The 24,766-nt window shown below is 31.4% G+C and overlaps 1 long non-coding RNA gene and 1 pseudogene across 1 annotated transcript; both read left to right on the top strand.

Moving 5' to 3' along the window:
- The first annotated feature begins 7,243 nt into the window (after positions 1-7,243).
- Positions 7,244-7,849, top strand: LOC121128249 (uncharacterized). Its single transcript, XR_005868113.2, has 2 exons — positions 7,244-7,552; positions 7,615-7,849. It is a non-coding gene; the product is annotated as an uncharacterized lncRNA (long non-coding RNA).
- Positions 7,850-10,855: 3,006 nt separating this feature from the next.
- On the top strand, positions 10,856-13,835 carry LOC121128406 (uncharacterized; annotated as a pseudogene).
- The last annotated feature ends 10,931 nt before the right edge of the window (positions 13,836-24,766 follow it).

Below are 24,766 nucleotides of genomic sequence, written 5' to 3'. Positions count from 1 at the left end.
ATAAAAAGAATGTGCATTCTCGTATAATTTTGTTGTCTAATGTTAAGACAGTATACCTTTAATTCATCAGCCATTTTTGACTTGATTCCAAACTATATTACTTGTATTTTGTTCTTTTTAGGAGAAGGTTTCACGGGAGTTGGGACGGATCTTTTTGGGTGCCCTTCCATCACTCTGCTAGCTTCATTGAATGAAGAAATTCTTAAAGGACAAAAGAAACAATAGACTATCCCTCTATTAATGTTAAATACAGATAAACTTATTGATTATTCTCATTATGTATATGGATCATAAACCTGCTAATTCTTATTATTAATTAGCTTTTAAAATTTTGAAAACCTAAATAAATCCTTTTTTATCTTCTTCGCTATTCCCCATGATTTCAAATGTAAGTTCTGTTTTACAGGCGTTTGATGCATTCCTTTATTTGGATGTCAAATCATGAAATCATGATAAAATAGAGAATGGGTTCTATCGGCAGCAGAGTGCAAGAATATGTCCCTGAATTGAAGGTTGCGGCGGTGGAGTTTAAACTGCCTCGGGCCCGAGCACTTCACCTGTACAACCTGTGGATCGGGGTGTTTTTTAGCATATAAGAAAAGTACCTTGATGCCCAGGGAAGCGGTGGCAGATAAATTCAACTTGCTTCGGGGTACAGCATTTTTCTAAACAACATGTGGGCCAGGGTATATCATAGCATGTTAGAAGGGTTCCTTGGTGCTTAAAAACACGGCGGCGGTGGAGTTTAAGTTACCATGGGGGCCTCAACTTCACTTGTACGACCTGTGGGCTGGGGTGTATTTCAGGATATTAGAAGGGTACCTTCATATTCAGCGAAGCGGCGGCAGATAAATTCAAATGGTCTGGCATCTCAGCAGTTCACCAAAACAACCTATGGTCAAAAGTATATTATAGGATGTTAGAAAGGTTCCTTGTTGCTTAGAAACGTGGTGGGGGGGGGGAATTTAAACTGCCTCGGGGCCCAGCACTTCACCTGTACAAACTGTGGGTTGGGTTGTTTTTTGGATTTTGGGATATTAGAAGGGTACCTTGATGCTCAGGGAAGCAGCGGTGGATATATTCAACTTGCCTTGGGATCCAGCAGTTCACCTACACAGCCTGGTGGCCAGGGAATATTATATGATGTTAAAAGGGTGCCTTGCTACTTAAAAACGCGGTGGCGTTGGAGCTTAACGATAATATTGTATTGCAATGAAATTACACACCATCATATTGCTCACAATGATATTGCTTTACGATGATATTAGCACCGGCCTAGACAATAACTGGATGGACAACCTATATAATAAAAAGGAGACTCACCCTTCAGCTGTCGGAAGCCGTTTTATGTATTCCTAAGTTATTCATAGCTATGTTGTGAAGGGAAATTACAAATCACATCTTGTGTTGCATTTGGGTGCTAGAACAAATGTGTTGCTAAGAGCCTAAAGTTGAAGAACTTTACTCTAAAGGAGCATTCAAGGATTTTGATCCCGAGTGTTTTAATAGAACTTTGGATGTTATATGGTTAAGAGAAAACACTGTGCTATGATATTCAAAGCATTTCCGCCTCATCAAGTTAGGTGTCCAAAGTCCAAGAGATGGATGCCAGAAGAGGCGACATTCTTGAAACAGTGTCGGACATACCTAAAAATCTTTTGAAGAGGAGACGTAATAGAAATATGCAAAGAAGTAGAGAAATACCTTTTGAGACTAAAAATGCAAGGAGCTCTAAAAACCAATGTACGTTAATTCAAAACGCTATTACCAGCTGCGTATTATAAAACTGTAATGACAAATCATAGATATTTAAGGATCTTGAACCGCACACTTTCGAATGTTTACCTTTATATAACCACGTTCTAAAAAAAATATATATATATATATTCGTTTACTCTAAAAATCGATTGCATCATTAAGCAAATAACATCTCGGAACAATTCAAAACAGATAAAATCTGTAAGTCACTTTTTAAAGCAAATCCTTTTTAAGAATAAGTGATTCTAAAGCTTTATATATCCTCTATAAAAGTCATTAAAACAAAATTATAATTACACTTAATAAAAGCATAGATAGATTAATAAACATAAATGTAGATGTATACATAAAATGGATGGTGACAGCTGAAGTGTGAATCTCATTTTTATTATATTTAGGCTCAGCATCCATCATATAGATCGGTGGATATTACCAACAACGTATTTGTCTCACAATGATAATGGACATAACGATGTTACAACACAACCATATTACACCAACTTTTTTTCCGCAACCTTTATACTGCAATCATTTTATAGTGAACCATTCAATTCTGCTATTATATATAAATAGTTGTTTGGAACTTTTAAGTATTTATGTTTTTTTTTAAATCTAAGAGGCCTCTTAATTTCTGTAGACATCAATTGAAATATCTTAATATCCTCGCAATACCAAACGTATTTTTCGGGAATCCCATTAGAAACAACTAGATTGTGTGTCACCTTATTGGAGTATTACTCTAGCGAAGGACTAGGATCTCCACGCAAATAAATTAATTAAAGATTATATAGTTATTTGGAACTTTTAAGTGATTATGTGTTTTACAAAATAAACAATATACCTCTTAACCTCTGTAGACTTCTGTTGAAATATCTGAACAACATTACCATTCCCAAAATTATTGAGTCGAGAATCTTCTTCTAAACAGCCAAGTTGCTTTCACCATATTGGAATATTACTCTCACAAAAATTTTGATCTCCACACGAATAAATAAAAGTATTAAATGTTTGCCATATTAGCTAATTATAAGTTTTTTACAGAAAAAAATAGTTGAAATGGAATAAAATAATAATACGATTGTTTTAGTATTGATAGAAAAAATAATAAAACTTCAATGATATTCTTCAAAATGTACATTCCCTATTTATGAGTTCTCCATTATTTTTTATTTTATTTTATTTATTAATTCGGTTGGATATGCAAATGATATTTCCTTTTTATGATTGTTGTCAGGCGAGTAAAAATTTCAAAAAACTTCCTATTATTAGTTGTAGAACTATTATTTGCCTGTATTACAAACTATTCTAAGCCATATAAAAGTGAGATGCTTTAAAAAATTGATTTCCCAAGTATTATTCAAATTAGTTAAATCACAAGGCAATAGAGGCTTTTTCAATGTATTATCTTCGGTTGAAGTAGCAAGATAACTACATTGAACTTAATATTCATTTTAAATGACAAATTAAGATCTTATTGTAAGTTTATGTTTTTCACATGAAAGTTTCATGTAAAGTACATAATATACACTTATTCAAAATATATTATTGATTGTTTTGCCTAACTGATGGTTTTTTATTATACACATATTCTTAATTTTAAGATATTGGTGTACATATATCCCGAAAAAAGGATATAGTATGAAAATAAGATGCAAGACCTACCATACTTGATTTGTTAGTAATTTTTTTTTTTTAAATAGATGTAAATTTGTAAATCAAATTGCTCAATTAGAGAATTCCCATGAATATTAAATTTGATTGTTTAGTTACATGAACCTGACCGTACAGTGGCGACACAAAATAAAGTTAACATTTTCTTGAGTTATATGATATTTATGTGTGAACTATTATTTTTTTTGATATTCTATTATTCTACGCTTGTTACTTTTTGAGTGTTCCTTTAATCAGATGGAGTTGCACTGATTAAGTAAACATTTAACATCCAGCAGGAATATAGGAAATAAAATTTTAAATATTAACTATGACTGACAACTTAAATTTTGTGGAAAATCACATCTCTAAGTAAAGTTTATATTATAAAAAAATGATGTCACTGAGTAATTTGAATTTTTTGATCGAAATTTGACTTCCTGTTAATATCTTATATCTAAAATACTGATAGGGTTTGATTTGATTTATGTATTTCTAGTTACCTTGGATTTATTCATGTTTTTTTCTTCAAAATAACGCAACCTACTACAGACAAATGTTCCGTATTTTTTTTTCAGATGACATACATGGTATTGATAAATTATATATATAAATACCCAAATTTGGAGATTAGATAACAAATTATTTTTTATACTTTCCTCTTGCTCTACTTATATGACTTAACCAAGCTTCTTTCTCATACAGATAGATATGCGACATTATATCAAATGTTACATATACTAGAGAAAAATCTTAATAGAGTCAAGGTAGATGAGTTAAAAAGATTGATCTACATTATTTTCATTCTAGCATATCGTTTTGGATCAGGATTTTTTTTGGAGAATATAAATATGGCCATACATGCATTAATTACAACATGACACGTAGTAACAGATGATTAACTCAAATAGAGTTCTTTACATGATAGTAATTTTAAGGAGCTTTGAGGAAAATGAAATACTTTTATTCCCATGAAAGTGAAGATATATTTTTATTTAGGAATTCTACATTCCAGCTCCTAAATAAAAGCAACAACTGCATACGAACATCTTTATTTTCATACAATTTATAGAAATCTATAAACTGCAGATCTGAGCCCTTTCATACTGATGTATGATGCAATCATCGAAAATTATTGCATCAGAAAAAATCAATATTGCCTATGATTGTATCAGTAAAATTTCATTTTATTCCGACCCAAAATAATTTTTTTTACTATAAACCGGATATTTTTAATACCATCAATTTTTGGACATATTGTAAATGTAATATCAGAATAGAATATGCATTGTAGACCAAAATATCAAGAAAAGAGAAGCATATTATCTTTACGAGTCTAGAATTATCTTGCACTTGTTTTCCAAAGACAAAAGAGACTGAGTAGTAATAAAGAAATCAAGCGTGAGATTGAAGTGTCCAGGCTTTATAATTATCCGTTTAGATTGTATATAAAAAAGTCCAACTTATAAATAGAATTGATATAAATGTGACAGAGATGAGTAATTTCATTAGATACATCAAGGACACTGAAGGACTCTTAATGGAATAGATTGGTTAGAGTAGGAGACGAAGCGGAGTATAATTTCAATAATTTAAAAGAAGGAGCTGCGGATGGAGGATGATACCTCTCTCTATTTATCATTCGGTATTTTTGTCGTTTAATGGAACTCATTAGTTCTTATATGTAGAAGTATACGATGATTCTGTAGATGATCTCGAGGAATTTATGTATAGGGACAATTATTAACGAGATCAGAAGTCACTATCACAGACCTTGATATGAAGAGTCACTTGCACAATCAACAATTCTTCCATTAAAGGGTACAATATCCACTGACCGAGTGAAATACTTGTTCAAAGGATACCGCCTTAAGAGTCAAGATCCCTTGAAACGAGTATCAGAAGACGTGTTAATTGGATATTTCTAGGAACGGGAATGATGGATGGATGCAGATCCATATATCCAATTGTTCCGCAGGAGAGATCCATCCAAATGGCCATAAATGAAATGGCTTTCCATGCAGATCCAACTCCTCACTTCTCTCACCTCCCTCCTTCTGCTGTAAGTCCCCCTTTATATATTCTCAGGACAAACACGTTACAAGGCGAAAAAGTCACTAGAGCCCATAACTTCATTTAGCAATATAATATGACGATGAGTTCGAACTAGTTGTTCTATTTAAATAATAAAACTGTCTCCATATAGTCCGTGGTCTCCATAAAGCCCAGGAATCCCTCAACACATAAAAAGGGAACTTACTACTGATATTTGCTGGCTACGGTTGAGGTTGGAAAAATATTACTATCGGCTAAAGGACTCTAGAGAAGGAGTGGGCGGTTAAGGGAAAAATAAACAATTCAATCTAAAAACAAGGAAGACTATGTTCCTAATACTGACATATAATATCGTGTTATTGTTGTGACTTATTCCCCTTTATTATTATCTTTTCGCTAAGGGGGGAAAGAAGGCCTGTTCAAACTGGTTTTGTGGCTGGTGGAACATGTAGCAGCTTCTAATTTTAAGCCAATCAGAATTGAGAACTACTAAATCCTACCTTCCTTGCCTTGAGTGTCCACTCTTTGCCTAGAGTCCTTTACTATCGGCTAGCTAATATAAAAGAAGGATTGTCTCTGAATGGAATTAAAATTGTGTATTTCTTCGCAATACTGATGGTTTTATTAACATAAAAATATACCTAATATTAAGACAATGATGTATATCCATTATTTAAATAAAAAATATATTTAATATCATAAATCACTTAAATGCAGTTGTTCAAAGTTACAAGGTAACTAATTGAATCTACCGTATTACTAAATTTAGATAGGCACTTTGATGTTCATTTTTTTATATTTCACACTTACTAATGTTGACAATAAGATGCATGCCTCCCTTAATATAGTCGCAGCTTTAGTGGTCAAAATATGAAAATTTTGAAAACAAATATTTCTGCTGTTCATAACATGGGCTTTGCTACTTTGTTTAAAACTTTAACTCCTGATATTCTAGAAAATTTGTAAATATTTGTCCTTATTAGGTATAAAGTAACGTAGTCTAAAGAATATGGAGCACTGGCATATCAGGAATATTTTTTATGTATTACTACTTCCTAAAACTAGGGTTGTTGGAATCGTTGAAAAAGAACGAATTTGATTGGTTGAAACAGATTATATAAAAAACGAATAAAAGACGTTTGTACGCTTTCATCTTCTAAACAAATTTTCCTTAGTATTGTACTAATCATCAGCAAAACAACTTCCCCTTACTGCTATCTCATGTGTATCATCCTCGTGCCGAAGAAAACGTGCCTTTTTCATGGGGTTCTAACAACGGAGGTACTGATGTGTGGAATTATGATTTGGAAAATATAAGTATATCTTGCTGTATTTGCGGGTTCTCGTGCCCATCTCGTTCTTTATGGCAAGTAATCCACCACTCCAAAACTTCCTATCACATCAATAACTTAAAAGTCTTCCAGAAACACAAGATTCAAGGAGACGAAGGATAATTAAACAGTTCATAGTTCAATTTGGATGTAGCAAAGTTATTTGTGTCGTCTAACATCCTTTTAAATATTCTGGATCATCTCAAAGAGAGTATTTACTGCTTCCTACGAAATTTCCCTCCCTCCATCACCAATTATAATAAGATAGAAAACTTGGGTAAAAGCAGTGGAGTACTACTACTATCCTTTCGACGTCTTCACAGAATATTTACACAGCCGTGATGAAGATTTGGCAGCAACCAGAAGAGCACAAGAAGTAATTAATAACTATTCCTTAATAGAAGAAATCGTATTTATACTGGAAAATACCATTTGGAATAACTGCACTTGAGGAAAGATTGCCTCTTCATACCAGCACAACCATAGTAGAAAATTTGATTCAAGATTTGAAGGAAGAGCTATTCAAGACCAGGTTAAAAGAAGTGCTTCAAAAGAATCCTGGCTACACAAAACTAAAGGAACTCTCAACAAGTGATAACTTGTATACAAAAATATTGTTAATTGTGATGCTGAGAGAGTCTTTAGTATGATGAATATCATCAATACGAAAAGGAGGTACCAACTAAGTACTAAGAAATTGAGGGAATTGTTGATCACCAAAGGGAATTAATGTTCCGTTATCATTTAATTGTCAACACGTAAATATCAACAATATTTTTTAAATAATTTGTTAATTAAGTGCCTCATTTATATTCTTTAGATTTCGTGCCAAACTTATCTATTAATACTTTATGGCCAGTGGTCACTAAAAACTTACGAGTACACTTCCCGTAATGATGGATTTGATGTACTCAAACGAACAATATATTTTGTCTTGGATAAATTTGTAGAATATAATATACATTTATAAAGTTATTTATAGGGAAGTTATGTATTAATAGTATACAACAATCCCTCTTCCTTCATGTGTAAGTAAATAAATAATTTAAATTAAAGATATATTCTAAACGATATAATTGGGTTGGAATCGATATTTACTTAGAACTCTTGATCCAGCGACAGATAAAATTGCACCATTGTCATATGTAGCTATTATATTTTTAAAGTAATTTCCATGGGCATTCAATACATCGATGGGTAATTTATTCAGTTCAAATTTTTGAATAGAGTTGATTGAAATAGAGTTTTCTTTTAGACACCACCTGCATACTCTAGCATAGTCGCCTCTCTTACCACACCTTGTGCATTCGACGCTTTTTGCTAAACAAACTTTCCCATTCTTATGAGAAAATTGGAAACCACACTGTCTAAACAATCTTTCTTGGCTCTTGTTCCACGATCTCCTTCAACTTTCACTTCTTCGATATATATTGAATCCACATGACTTTTTATTTACGTTAACACACTTTGGTACTAAATCATTTAGACTATTTTGATTATTCTTCGACGTTTCTACTATTCTCCATTAATATTTACTTCACATATTTTATTTGCATCATCAAATAATCTTAATTGTACTTCTCTATACTAATATACCAAAGTTTTATATTATGGCAATTAATATTTAATACTATTTGTATCATACAATAAATTATAATTAAGATTACGCCATTTTCCGGGTAATATTAATTTGATTAAATAGTACCAAGTAAAGCTATATTTTGGTGAAGGAAAGATTTTATATGTAGCACATTTTCAGATAAGTTGTAATGTTAAAAAAATTATAATTGAGAGATCTTATAAGTATGTTCGAAATTATCTATGGGCCATCAAGTATGATTTATGAATATAGGTTTGTTTATGTCCGAAAGAAAACAGAGGAACCAGATAGTTGAAGTAGTATTTGCGGGCGTGCTTGCGCATAACCCGATTCGCACAACCTTACCTATCACCTAAAGTTGATAATTCTTTAGAGAAAACTGCGTGCAAGGAGAAGGGGGGAGAAAGACTTATGGTATCATTGTTTAAAATACTGATGTGATTATCAGCTGCCTCCTTTATTATGATTTTTGAGGGTATAACGACAGTATTTATTAGCAAAATGTTTGATGAAGATGTACTACGTATAATTGACTTATACGTTTTTTATAGGTTACAGTAGATTTGAAAACGTCACACTCCATGAAATTGTAATTCATTATGATCCACATTCTCAGAATAATAAATAATAAAACGACAAAGTAGAGTATTTCGAAATATATTTGAAGTTCCAAGTTTAAAAAAAGAAGGCTTAAATTAAATATAATCTACATACTAAAAAATAAACCATAATACATTTATGTTAAATGTACTAAATTAAACAATTGTAATCATTTAACTAATAATAACAACAAATTATAAATACAGAATAATGAAATAATAGATTGAGCCAAATAATATTTTCTTGTTCTGACATGAATTCAGTTAAATATGTCATAACTTTAGGTCACAAAACACAAGCCAGACGTGGAGTTTAATCAAAAACATAATCACCCCCCTTCTTCATGTGGAAGTTGCTATATACAATTTTGCAAAGGATAGATATATATCTACCGATGAGATTTAAATAATATTCATAAAAAAGTATATGTCAAAATCATAAAATTAGACAATAAATATACTAATAAAAAAAATGTTAGTAATAAATCCATCGTAAAGATTTAGTGCAAAAGCTAATTATGTAGTAATGTCCGGCGATATTACTCCTTATTAATGGCATCAAAAGAGATCCCCCCCCTTATTTATGCTTGTATAACAGCTTACTATTATCATGAAGGATACGTACAATTACTCATTATAATGCTATACTCTATGTAACTACCTACTCCCGTTGTTGTGACCATTTAAGCACATGTTTTTGCCTTCAATGAGTTTTCTGAACACCTTTTCTTGGAGCTTATCAACCATAGCTAATCCTTAGGTGATACAAAGGTAATATTTTATTGACTATGTAATATTGGAAAACCTAATGATCATACCCAAGTCTTTAAGTGAAGAAACTAATGTCATACAAACTAATTGCTAACCATCCAAAGCTACTACTTCCGTTGTTGTGACCATTTAAGCACTTGTTTTTGCAATTTAATGAGTTGTGCATCATAATTCTTGATATTTTTAGCTAAAATAGAATCATATTTTATGGTTAGATTAAAAAAAAATGAATACTTACTATTAGATGGTACAAAATTCAGAGTTCTATTTTTTAATTTGGTGTGGATGACTCTAAACATGCTGAAAATTATCTTAACTTCATAATTTACAATGGGGGTATTTCTATGAATGACATCATTACCAACATTCTCCATTAATTTAATGATGGTTCCTCGGGAAGGGTAGAATTTACGCGTGTATTTCTACTTAAATTTTTTGAACGTAGGATGATTAGCAATGGATAAGGTTATATTACATGCAATAAGCATCTTTGTGAGATCAAAGTTAAAGTCTGACTTGATGTATTCATCGTTAACTTGCTTTTTTAGAGGAATATTCATACCCTTGTTATGAGATGAGGATAATAAGTAGCGTGTAATTCTAGACAGGGGACTAAATGCACATTTATATCGATAAATCCGACAAGCCATCTGTTCCTCATCCGGTAAGTATTTTATAAATTCCTGGGCCTCCATTTTCAGAAGTCCACACAGAAGGTGACGTTATTTTAGGCATTTTATTCAGTTCTCTATCGACTATCAGCATCTAATATTATATTAATATTGAATAATATAGACGGGAATGATAACGTTCTGCATAGAAAAAGATGTGTATTATTTAATCAATGATGCCGTAAGTATTTCTTCTCTTCTCCTCCCACACTTTTGTATTCTTACCAAAATTATCAACCTTACCTATCACTAACACCACGCACTCCAGGCACGCCTGAAAAGAGTACTGAACTTTATATTGTTCCCTCAATTAGTTCCAATATTCCCTTCAATTTTCTAAACACAAGTTCTACAGCATATATAAAGGGTAGTAACAGTTATCATTAGTACAACTAATTTGAATAAATTTATTGATAAATCATATCCGGAGTTCCTATGAAATTAAGGGATGTCTTTTGGCAAGACGCTTTCTTTGAATCCACATGGTCCGACTTGGAAAATATCCGTGAAAACATGATGAAGGAAAGCAATAATTTTTGGAAGGAAAGACCGGAAATCAAGAGAACTGGATGCTCTCTCAGCATTAAAGTAAGGATGGAAAGGCTCTAGAATCCATTGAGAAGGTATTGAAGAAATCTTTAACTGCTACACGGGGTTACAGTAATATTCACGTCAGTGATGATGATAAAACGTTTGGATACTCATCTCTATCGTTCTGAGGAGCTTAAGATCCATGTGGATGAGAATAGTGTGTGGAAGGGAAACATTAAGTGAAGGCAGATTGAAGATTGATCTCTTATCAGTTTTCGAGGAAGTATACCTTACATGAGGATTGTATCGTTGAGGAGGTAGGTTCAAATCTCTCTTCTGATGGTATCCTCTTGATCACTGCTCCCAAAAAGCAGCATACCATTGAAAAATATAGATTTTATGTTCTGTATAATAAGATGGTCTCTTTAACCAAAATTTTATAAGATCTTAAAGTATTTCAGAGATAAGTATCATTAAATTTATCTCAAAATGAAATATTGTAAAAGATGTTATGGTTTGAAACAGAAAAATAGATTCTTTTTTAAATAATGAACAATTTTGCATTCTTATGTTAAAAGGATTACATAATAAAAAACAGGGCTCCTTCTAATATCCAAAAATACACCAACGCCCCTCAAGTTATACAGCTAAAGTGCTGGTTCCCACGGCTGTTTAAACTCTGCCGCGTATCTAAATATCAAGGACTAGTGTTAGATCAATCTAAAACAACTGCAGTTCTATCCTAGTAAAATTTGTCAGTCCTAAGACCGGTCCTTATTTATTTTTAGTAGAAACTACTACAGCTGTAATTACCTAATTACTACTAACTACTTCATTTCAGTCTCTGAAGTTACATCATAATTCATAATATCTTACAAAGAGACGAGATACCTGTAGAAAATGTGTGACTACAATGTATTATTATAAGTTCGAGCTATCATTCGTTATTTTCTTAGTCGTTATTTTCTTCAATCCTACATATGAGTGAAGAAAATAAAAAGATAGCTTGGACCGTAGGACTAAAAGACTGATGTATCAGTACTTAAGACTTTTGTATGGTAAAAAAAAACCTGACTGATAAAAAAAAGACTTGAAGGTACAGGGAAAAAAGATTAATAAGACAATCAATCTTAGGGCTGATCTAAAACTATTAAGAACTCTTTCTGATTTGCTATTATATGCCCCATCCCGCCGTTTGTGCAAGTGATTTTTTTCCCCCTGAGTCAGGTTAAATTTCTCCAACAATGACTCTTGGGCTTCAAGTTACCGACCGGCGTGTATTTTGGGACATTATAAGGTTTCCTTGATAAATAAACGGCCGAGGTATTTAAACTTCATTGGACCCAAGCACAACACCTGCACAATCCATAGGCTGGCGTGTATTATATCATATTAGAAGAGGTTGTCAATGCTTAGAAACACGGCGGGGTTGGAGTTTAACCTGGCCCGGGCCTCAGCAGTTCCCCCGCACAACCTACCAGGATGGTTATTCATCATTCAATAGTTTATTGTGTGAATGCATGAAAAATTGCACATGATAATATTGTCAGGATTATGACAAAAGTTACTGATCAATTTTAATCAAACGTGGTACGAAGATTATATATATGGTCATAATAACAGGCCATTAAATATTGTAACGTCAAAAAAGTAAAAAATACATAATCGACCATAACTTCGGAACAAATTGAGGTACATACATAGCTTAATTCGATTTTAAGGGAGGTTTAGCGCTCTACTGATTATCCATTATGGTTGAATATTGAATAAATTTGCATTACAAGGTCGTGTTATAAAAAATCCAAAATTAAATACAATTAAGTTGATCAATATATGAATAATTGTAATAAGTAGATAATATTTTAGACCCAAGAAAATTATCACCAGCCTAATTATCAATATCCAATGTAATTGATTTGTATTTATTACTATTTAACCAAATAATATACTTAACTAGATATTTATAATTTCAGAATTTTCTTATATTTTAAAACTCTTTTTTTTTCTCTAAATAAACTATTATTGTATTTGAATAACCTTCTTCAATATAGAATTCGGAAAATGCCTCTATTTTTATATAGAAATTCTAAATTTTTCAAAAAGTATTCAAAAAAATAAAAAAAAATCCTACTGATATCTCATTTTATCGACTTTCTATATTTGTTCCTTCAATACCTTCTTTTTTCTTTTAAGCTTTTAAAAATTTTCTATAACTATTGAATAATAATTCTATAGTTGGGAAGAATTGGTCAACTGATTTTGGTCTAATATATGTTTCTTTTCAGAGAAAAGGTTGAGCGATAAATAAATGCACTTGCAAAGACGTGCGCGATACAACTGTTTGTGTAAATTTCGATCGAAGCTATACTCAAATACTAATACAGATGCTACTCTCAATATAGATAATATTATTTAAAAAAAAATAGGCTTACGCTATACTATAAGCTTTTTAGGATGCGTAAACGTTCGAGTACCCGAAGCCTATTCGGATCTAGCATCTTTTTGGATAACACAAGAGTACTTATACTGTACCCAGGTACTTGAGATCCACAACCCTTCCTATATTTAGTTTTAGGTCGCTTGTATGTCAAGATTCGATTGTACAATGTGCAAGGCACTTTTTGATAATGAATACATATAGTTAACTTTAAGAAGAATTTAAAAAAAATACAACATTGAGGCTTTATCAAAGACTTTTCATTGATATATATATATATATATATTTCCGTAAGCTTATATTAATAGTGATACATTTTCGTTGAAGTCTCGGCGTACTTTATTATAAAGATATCATATATATCCGTAGAATATTTCAAATTGCTTGTTTAAGTATGCTTTAATTCACTTAATAAAAGATAATGTTATAAAAGTGTTGCTGCGTTTAATTGAAACAGTACAAGTACATGTACAAGTTAAACTTCCTTTTTTTTCTTATATGATTTTTGAAAAAAAGTATAATTAATAAAAGAAGTTAAGTAATTTATAATATTCATAAATGCTTAGTTGTAAAAAATATATATACGGTACTTTTATTACTTTAATCTGTAACGGAACTTCTCATTTCATTTCTCTAGCGCGGCGATTTTTTTAAACATCTAAGAGCATTATTCTATATAAGATTTTGCTTTCACCTACTTTTATATTGTTAAGATAACAATTGGATTTTGAATACTCTATATATAAGGGAACTATTAAATGGAAAAAGAAAGATGTCAATCATTGACGTGTTTCATAAAAGATCTTCTACATTTTACTATTTTCCTACATAAACAATTAGCTTTTACTCTTGCAAAAACCTTACGTATTTCTAATGGAAAGACTGCTATATTTGATAGATTAAAAAGTCCTTTGAATAAAATACCTTGAAAAGTTTAAAAAATTATGAACGCAACACAAAATCAGGCAAAATTAAGACTATATATGTTTACAGGGTCTAACAAAATAATTACAGCACTTAAGATTATTTGATTTAGTTTAAACGTATTTCGGCTCATTCGTGTAGTTTTATGGTGAACATTTCTGAAAAAATTCCATAAGCGTGTTCTTAATCATGGATGCGACCTTATGTATCCTCAATGAAGGCCTCGAGGCCCTAAAGCAGTTGATGATCATGTCTTCAGTCATTAAGGTCCAGTGCTCCTCAACAGAGGTCTTCAAGGAGGCAATATTTGGGTGGAGTAGTGGCAGGGCTTAGACTCGACGTGCGTCCACACAGTGAAGTCCTAGGGATTGAGGTTGGAGCTGTATGGAGGCCAGAAGGGCAACGTTTCCAATAGGAATTTTTGGGTGTAGTATTAGCAAGTACTCCATCCTACTGGGACAATATATTCCCTCAGGTAAGTCCTCATCCATCACAGGAATGAAGTCGGACTTGGTATTAGTTACGTAGTTGGCTGCAGTGAGGTGGTACCCCACCAGAACCAGATGAAAGTCATGGCAATTGTAGAGGAGGCCACAAACCAAGACTCATCACTGAGGCTAGATTTTTGACCGTTTTGATTATGTCAGCCCCTTCCTCGTGGCTTCCATGCTGAAGATTAAAGACTTTATCCACAGTATAAGTTTTTTTTATCACTAAAAATGATGAGACCAAGAGTAAGCGCAGGATTTCAAGTCGTTCAGGGCCTTGGAACGATGAATATATTCCTTCTTTTTTTGGAGAGCAAGCAATGGCTTCCCCTTCATCATTCTGGCCTCCTTCTTGACAGCCCAAAATGGTCATCAAATGTATCCTCCAGGAGTACGATTTATAGTTAGAAATTCATACTGTTACTTCAACGTCCGAAATTGGTATCTCTTTTCTTACTGGAGGTTGCAGCAGGTTTTTAAAATTACACATCCTTTTGCCTAAAAGTATAACTTTTGCTCATATTAATATCAAATTTACCTGTACCATCTTTGAAAAATACCATTGTATACCTACGGAGATGAAATCAGGAGAACTGAAGGCACTGCTTCAGCATCGTCACTGCAGGGTAAGTAGGTTGATTGCAGTCCAAATCATCGTTTATGTTATATAGGCCTTAATTCCTTCGTATCTCATTACATAAGTGAATTTTGACCTCCATGTTTCCTTGAAGTGATCACTCCTTCCCATTGTCTGCCAATGTATCTTCTTCTTGGGTAGCTATTTTTCCGATTGAATTTTAAAAAAAATAAAGAATTTCTCCAGGGAAAATTAACCTTAAATGCTCTCTTATACTATCTCTTATATAGCTTACAATACATAATTGGACCGTATAATGTTTAAATGTAAATTCCAAATAGATGTAGTAAATAGTGATTAACAATATATCCAATTTAATAAAAGCTAAAGGAACACAGCATTAATATCAAATCACTTTAGAAATAAATTAAAATTGCAATTATATAATTATTTTTTTAGTATTATCACTGGAGATTGATGTCATTTACATCTTGTACATAGTAGGCAAATTTTTCATGTGACGATCCTCTCCGACGGCAATGCATGTGTGAAATGAGTATCTTTCCATGAATGAATGAATTTATTAAAAAACTGAAAAGCAAATAAAAGCTTTGCTAGTTGGAAAGAAGGAACACAAATTTAAGCATAATTTATATACTTTATTTCTTTTAATTTATTATAGAATATATATCCTTCATCTGAGGTAAACTCTAAAAAAGTAATAAATTCCGAACTCAATAACGGTTTCTTTTGTAGGCTCCTCTTAAAGGTTCCATCAATATCAGTCCCCAATAGTCCGAGGTTCATCTGCCCTCTTTTCTGTCTAAAAACGAGCAGTCCTATTTCAGATCAGTAGACCCCAACAAATTATTACATGAAGAATTTGAAGATGAAGCCTCGTCAGAGAAAAAAAATACCTCCTAGTGAATTTTAGAATGGAGCTCCTCCAATACATCAAGACGGTAATGTTGCAGTAGGTATCATCCGATAGTGGGCAGTAAAGGCGTTGTAGGGATCAGTTGACTAGCATAACTCCTCTCTAAAGTTAGTAATAACTTTTGATATGATGAAAAACATCATCTGCTCCCTTGAAGGATAAGTTACAGAGCTGTCAAAGTAGAACATTCTCTGAAGATTCCCATCTTATCGTCTCACATAATTTATCACTTAAATAAGTAAACTATTTTTAATAGTTATTTATAAATACTATGTAGAATGATTCGAAAAGAATATAATATATATTTATATTCTACTTTCTACATGTGTGACTCAACTCTATCTATTTTTTTATTTATTAATAAACAAATCTATTATAGTTTTTAGCTAGTAGCTAGAGTTATTACTTAGGTAGAAATAATACAAAAATACTGTTTCCAGCTGGGAAAAAAGGTAAATTCTGACCAAGACATTTTTCACCTGTTTAGAATTATTACCCTCGTTTTGCTACTTAGATTAAAGCTTCAGTAAACTTGTATTTCCATTAAGCTAGCCTAATCAATCTTTAGACATTGATTGGTTGTATAAGAATGACCTCTTGTTAAGTTGTGAACAATTCCCAACAATTATTACGGATTCCATAGTTGGAATAGAGATAAAATACATAGAGTGATGATGTGAAGAAGAAGTAGTTGACACTGTTGAAAAAGAAGAAATACATCAACTTAACATTCAAATTGTAATAGTAAGGATTTAAAAGGTATGGAAAGCGCTTCAAATATTGATATTTAAAAAAAAAATGTTATTGTAATATAATTTTATTATTTTAATAATTTAGAGATATCATGTTAAAGAGGTTGATAACGTATTTTTAAACAGATCATTTTATGAAGTATATTAATATTTCTTTCAATTTTTAAATTTAAATATAATTTTATTGAGCCTTTCAAAATATTAATAATGGTGTTACTAAAGCAAATTTTAAAAAGAAGAAGATATATTTGATATTGTATAAATGAAAAGAGGAGAAATTCATATAAATAGGTTAGCTTGTTTAGTCATGGAAAAGTTGTTAACATCAAAGCTGTATTAAGAAATTCGAACACATACACGCACATAAACGTATAATAACAACGTATGTATGCAGACATCTACGCACTCTCACATACAAATATACATATGTATGTACAAAAATTATTCAATCTAGATGCATAATTATTACAGGAACCCGCATCCCTCTAATCTTTTTGAGGGAAGTTTGTGAAACTTACAAAGTTACCGAGATATTAGTTTTAAACTTAACTTATTTAATTGATTAGGAGTTAATTTTTACCCCTCCACACATTCATTTTAGGGGATCCTATTAAGCTGTGGCAAGAAGTGCTTTCTTAGAAATTTCATTTTGCTTAATATTATTACTAGATTCTGACTTTTTGCAAACTTGCAATTTTTAATAGTATAATGGGCCAGAAAGGGGGGTTCATATGGGGAGTTGCGGGCGTAAATTTTTTTTTTTCTTCTATACATTGTAGTTTAAATTTAATAGTGCAACTCATTAATACTCACATATTAATTATAGATCATTCATTAATGTGATTTAAATACAAATATAAATAAAAAATACTCATTACAGTATGTAGTTTTTAATCAAATCAAAAAGAAAAAAAGAATGAGAAAAAATAATCTTATCTCATTTTTATTTATAAAATGCATTTTATATGTCTTTTAGATAGGAATTGAAATTGAAAACAATCAATTTACTCTACTCCTTACTTCCATTTTGTGGATCTCTTTGTTATGCTAATAACGAAAATGAAGAGAAGTTATGACTTTGCCTCCCTTTCTTTGTTTATTAGTTTGTCTTTTGGTCACCAGGATTATGGGAAAATTTAAAGATACATTTTGATCTAAATTGGTAGAAAGATTATATATAGTCACAATTAGAGGCCATAAAGAGGTCAAAGCTCAAAGTTCAATGTAGCACAAACCATGAAAAATACATAATCGACTATTTCGAACATATTGAGGTACAAAGCTCAAATTGTTGTATTAATGTATGTAGGTTTAATAAATACTCAAAATAAACTAAAATTCAGGAAAAATAATCATAGGGGAAGGATTGCGCTCTACCTACTTACATATAAATTTAACACAATAAATTGTATTCAAGCCTTATGATATTCATCTGCATATAGCATAAAGCTATTTGTGTAATGTATTCGTGTCTCCTTCCCTCTTATTCTCTTATTTCTCGTATTGTATTGTATATATATATGTTTGTAAAGTACTACCTTTACCTCTTTATAAGTATAAATAGCCATGTATTATATATATAAATCAGAGTAGTGTTCATAAATAGTAGTAAGAATATAATTGTTCGCATTAAACAATCTTTATCTTATTCCTCCACGTATTTCCTCTCCTCTATTATCTCGGTCGTCCTGGATTCCTTTGTATATATAGTTTGTGTCTCCTCAACCTCGTCAAGACACAACAATTTGTATGGGTATTGAACATATGTAATTATGAGAGCTGTATCCATCCTTAATATGTGACTTAACGTTCTTCCCTTTCCCTGTTATTCGTATGTTCTTGAAAAATAACCAAACTATTAGAGGGCCTAAACGAGGCATGCTAATTTGCCATTCCTTCTGGACAGAGATTAATTGGAAGGACATTGGATTTCAACAAGACAACGACTCAAACCATACATCCAAGCATCGTTTTTCTGGCAAAAACTTCTGGGAAAGGAAAGGATCCTCTCACATCTTGTCTATTTTTTTCCCCCAAACTTTTCTTGCTAATGTATCTTTATGAAACTGGAAAAAATAGTTTTCAGGAAAAAAAAATAACATCTACCTACATTTAATACTTCTTGATGCAAATGATGAACAGTAATATTTGAATTATATAAAATTAAAAGGTACTGATAATCCCTATGAAATGGCTAAGGGATAGATTTTGATAGACATTAGACAATAAGCAGTGACGTCCGTAGGGAGGGGGCTGGAGGGGCTAAAAAAAATTTATTACAACTTATTTCTAAAAAAAAAGTTACAAAAATCGCTACTCAATTTTTTTTTCTTCAATAAAATATATTTATTGTCGTAACATATAATAAGTAATCTTACAAATGTCCTAGTCTTTAATTTTCTTAATTTCTTTATTGATTTTAATTTGTAAATGTTCCTTGAAGGTTCTAAAACAAGTGAAACTACTTTTACAATAGACTGTAATGGTACTGAATATTTTCTAATTACAAAGGCTAGTTTTTTAACAATATAATTGCAAACTGAAAATTACTTTGTACCATCACGAAATGTAGGGATAGACTATATTACAGAGTTAATCATGATAAATCTTACAAGTTTCAAAATGATTTTGCTTGAATTTGAGATGTGTGTCCTTAAAATGGAGTTGTTTTTATTGAGCCACTTTTATTTGTGTAAATGTAGTTCTAGTTGACTTAGACGATAAATGAAAGTCATCTCAGTCTTAGTTTATCTTTTCTGTTGGAATTGCTCCAGTAATATCTTTAAGATAGGGCTGATTCAAATTTAATTTGGGCAATACATCTTCATTTAAGGATTCTACTTTAACTTAAGCTGTCTTGAAATCAAGGATTGGCTATTTTATTATATATAACACATTGTTCAGTAAGTCCCGAGGCAAACTAAGTAAAACACAATATTCGAATTCTCAATTATTTAAACTAAAATTTTTCGTCCGTTGTGACGGATCGACGTTAGAACTCCGGTTTATTGCGGAAAAATAGCTCCAAATAAAGCTCCGAGTCCTAGACCCTTAGCAGGTTTAGGTCAACGTGGAAAAAACGAGCCACCCACGTTGAGAATACTTTTTTCATGCAAAATAGTACGCACACTGCCATTTGATATCTTTAGGATGTCAGTTATCTAGTGCACATTGAGATCGGACAAAAACATTTTGTGGATTTTTTGAATGTTTTTAGGGAACAACTGCAGATTTTGGGCGACCAGAGCGTTTAGCATCATCGGTGTCTGTGTTTAAACATGAGCAAACCAACGTTCCACTGTCGCTTTCGATGGAGTAGATTTCGGAGAACACTTATCAGGCAAAACTTTAGCCTTTATGGCATTTGTTCCGTATGAAATGCTTTGTTTAAGTCTTTTTTGTATCTGAATTTTGCTATTATCACTAGAATTATAAGTTTTGAATTATCATTGAATTATTTATATATATATGATATTTTTGTAAGAGCAAATTTTGATATCATTTATATAAATGTATATATAAAGCTTAAAGCAAAGTAACGAAACGCGACCGTTAGCTTGAGGAGATACAATGATCATTATTTTAAATACTTTTTTCAAGATATCACTTTTTCTATGCTGTCACTGTGTTATTTATCTTATGATTTCAACATTGTGAACAAGAAATGACCAAAGACACAAAAAGTTTCTACAACCCGATGCTGTTCCAACCATATCCACTGAGTTTAAACCACCACGTGATGGTAGCTATGGGATCAAAGAAGAGGACACGAAATGCTTGCAAGGAGCATGGGAGGTTGTTGAATCATAGAGAAGGATGCAGTCCATGATTAGGAACAACCTATAAACAGAAGGAGATGAGCTTTGACAGCAAAGCTAGACAAGGACTGCAAGGCCGCCATCAACTTCAAAGGAGATTCTTTGGATGTAAGTGGGAAATTACTTTATGCCCCAGAAATATCTGAAGACATAAATAACTTCTGAAAAAATAATCAGAACCAAAGAAGCAGAGAGGAAATATTGAAGCTGAATCCTCCCCGGAACCAGGAATCTAATTTCAAACCACTTATAAGCGATCAATAAGATTGTTATCTAAGAGTCTTAATGACTTAAAATTGGGTCGAAGTTAATTGACTTTCTCCGGGGATTCGATCCGTTTAGAAATTCATAATCATTAATCATATTTGAGATTTTTTTTTTAGGACGGAAGGTTGAAGTAAGGAGATAAAATTACCATCCATATGCCTTAAAGCATAACTTTTGATCAAATTATTTGCAAACTTGCTTGTGCAATATTTGAAGAATAAAATAAAAGACACCGTTTCAGCATTACTTTTCAAGGTGAGTAGTTTTATTGCAGTTCAAAACATCATTTATCTTGTTAAAGCCCCAATTCCTTTGTATCTCCTCACATAAGTGAATTTTGACCTCTGTGTTTCCTGGAAGTGATCCACTAGCTCCCAGTGATTGCCAATGTATCTTCTGGATCTTCGTTTTTGGTACCCATTTTTCACAAGGAATTTGATTAGTGGTGAACAATAACATTTCCCTTATAGGCTACATATAAAGGTTTTTTCCAGGATAAATGACCTTGTATTGAAAGATATATATAATTTAATAAAAACTTAAGGAACATTCAATTAATAGCAAACCACTTTTGAAATAAATTGAAATTGTCGACGGCAATACATGTGTAGTGAGAGATTCTCATAAATTAATCGAAAACTATAGAGCAAATAAAAGCTTTAGTCCAAACAAGTTGGAAAGAAGGATCACAAATTCAACACAATTTATACACTTTACTCCTTTAAATTTATTATGACATATTTATATTTTTATACTTCAAACTTTCAAAATTCAATAACTACTTCTTCTGTATCTTCCTCTTGCAGGTCCCATCAATCTCTGTTCTCTATAGTCCGAGACGCCATTTGCCCTTTTTTCCGTCTGAAAAAACAAGCATTCCCTTTGCAGACAAGTATTGAGCTGTTAAAACTTCCAATTTAAACCCATTATTTCTCCAACCCCAGAGAAACCCCTACACATTTTTGTATGAAGTATTAAAAGATGGAGATCTGAAGTTTAACCCCTAATGAGAGCAAGTTCCTTTCTTTATAAGCCCCAAGGGGCACTTCGAGAAAGAAACAACCGGTTCTTTGGCTCCAATAGAATGAAAAAAAAAAATCTTCAAGAGGCTTTTGTTTCTTAGGAGTAGAGCGACCTAATTTAATTTCAGTTTTTGGGGGTCTGACCTCAAGTTTCCAACGGATTTTTTTTGTCAGTCCTTGTTTTTATGATATCCTGACATAGTACATCACATTGGTGTAAGTTTTGTCCATGTAACTTATGGGGGTCAAGGGGTCAAATAACCTGTCCAGAGACTATATTCAGGAGGGTTTGGAGGCTATACCTGGATGGGGGTTGGGGGGATCCGGCAAAAAAATAATCAATGTTCTATGTGACATAAGAAATTTCAAAAGTTCAAACCTTCTTTACCCTATTTCTTTATCTTACGTGGTAGGCTCCCAGACTATTATACCATACAACAACAATTCTACGTGCAGGATTAAACCCACATTTATTTATGTTATTAAAGCCGTAGAACACGAAAATTACCATTAAAACTTTCAACCTTTACAGGTGTGGCCTTTTAAGCCTTTTTAAATCAATCAATTTTTAGAGTATAGCTATGATTCAGTGCCATATTTTGCATGAAAGATCTATATAGATGAAACTCTAAGTAAATAAAAAATTAATACACACATTCAACATTTGAAAAATGAAATAATTAATCATAATTTATCTTGATTACAATTAATAAAAAATAAATATCACCACAAAAAAAAATCAAGTAAAATTAAGTACCTTGCATAGTAACGAATATTTTTTTTTCAAGTGCTTTATATCCTATCTGAAATTACAAAATATACCTCACATTTTAATTTTTTTAAATTGCATTTAAAAAAAACGAATTTGATTGATTTTCGACTATTTTTTAAAATATTTATTAAGGAATATTTATAGAATAAGATGTTTAGGTTGCGTCACAATATATTACAATATTATTCTGGGCGGGAAAATTGAATCAGTAATACTTTTATCAATGAATCAAGGCTTTAAGGGTTTAATTTCTTTCACGGAACATTATCTTAATCGATATTCAAAGCAACCTAGCCAAAACTTATTTTGTTAAAAAATTAAGAGATATTAAAACAAAATAGACCAAAAACCAATCAAATCGACGTTGCTTAAATGCATTTTTTTTAAATTAAAATTTAATAAAAAATAAAAAAGATATTCGCTTCTAAGCAAGATACTTTATTTTACTCGATTTTTTATTGGTTATATTCATTTTATTAATTGTAATCAAGATAATTAAATAAATATTTCATATTGTTTATATTGTGTATTGACTAAGGGTAACGAGGTACCAACTATTTAATCAAAGGAGGAATCCAGGACGACCGGGGAGAAATGAGGAGAGGAAGGACATGGAGAAATAAGGCAAGGATTGTTTTATAGGAACAAGTATATTCTTATTAATACAATGCACTACTCGGATTTATATTATATATACACTGCTATTTATATTGATAAAAGGTAAAAAAGGTACTTTACAAACATATATATACACACACGACAATACAAGAAATAAGGGAATAAGAGGGAAGAAAAGGAGACCCGAATTCATTACAGTTTAATTCTGAATGTTTGTATCAACTTGTTATTTACTTTGATAACATATATATAGGTATTTTATGCCAAACTATGGCACTGAATCGTAGCTATACTCTAAAAATGGATTTATTTCAAAAGGCTTTAATGGCCAAACTTGTATTTTTGAAAGTTTTAATGTTCATAATCGTATTCTATGGCTGAAATAATTATATTAAGTGTAGGCTTCAGCCTGTGGGCGCTCCAATACCTTCATTAGGTGGCAAAGTGTTATGAATGTATATTAGCAATATATAGTTTTCGACCCATTGCATTTGTTGTTAATCTTATTAAATATATTATATGCAAAATATTTTCTTTATACCTGGCACAACAATTTACTACATATAACTAATAACTACTTATAGCAAAAAATTAAATATATATTGATAGTCTCTAGACTCAATTGTAATTTTACTAATTTTAACCGACTCCGCCCCCCCTGAAATTAAGTTACACACTTATTTAATAATGAACTCCCTTAAATATACTTAAAATTTCCATTTAGATGTAATGTATGAAACTAAAAAAAAAAATCATACATTGTGTCATTTAGACCCTTCTACAAGTTTGAAATATTTATTACTATTGATATTGAGTTTGAACCAAACTATCCAAATACATTGAAATTCAGTTTCTTTAATTTATTTTTGTATTTATTTGCTTATGGATATATATTATTTCAATTTCTAATTTTTGTATAATTATAACTACATTTATTTAGTCATGTTTTTTTTTAAAGTGATGATAGAGAAATTCTACATATATTTCATAGTTTTTTTTTTTTTAATTTAAATAGTTCAATTGTATAAAATAATTTTTTTTTTTTTTTTTGAACTTGATAAATTAAAAGTACATAACTTTAGCATACTGTCTTCCCATTAATAGTAGAGCGTAACACATAGGTCTAAGACACTCATTTAATATAGTTTTAATTAATGATGAATATGTTCCTAATGAATAATTTCTCAA

The sequence above is a fragment of the Lepeophtheirus salmonis genome, chromosome 13, assembly GCF_016086655.4.
Source record: "Lepeophtheirus salmonis chromosome 13, UVic_Lsal_1.4, whole genome shotgun sequence".
In the NCBI taxonomy this organism is placed as follows: Eukaryota; Metazoa; Arthropoda; class Copepoda; order Siphonostomatoida; family Caligidae; genus Lepeophtheirus; species Lepeophtheirus salmonis.
Note: the sequence above shows the minus strand (reverse complement) of the source record. Positions and strands in the feature narration are given on the sequence as shown.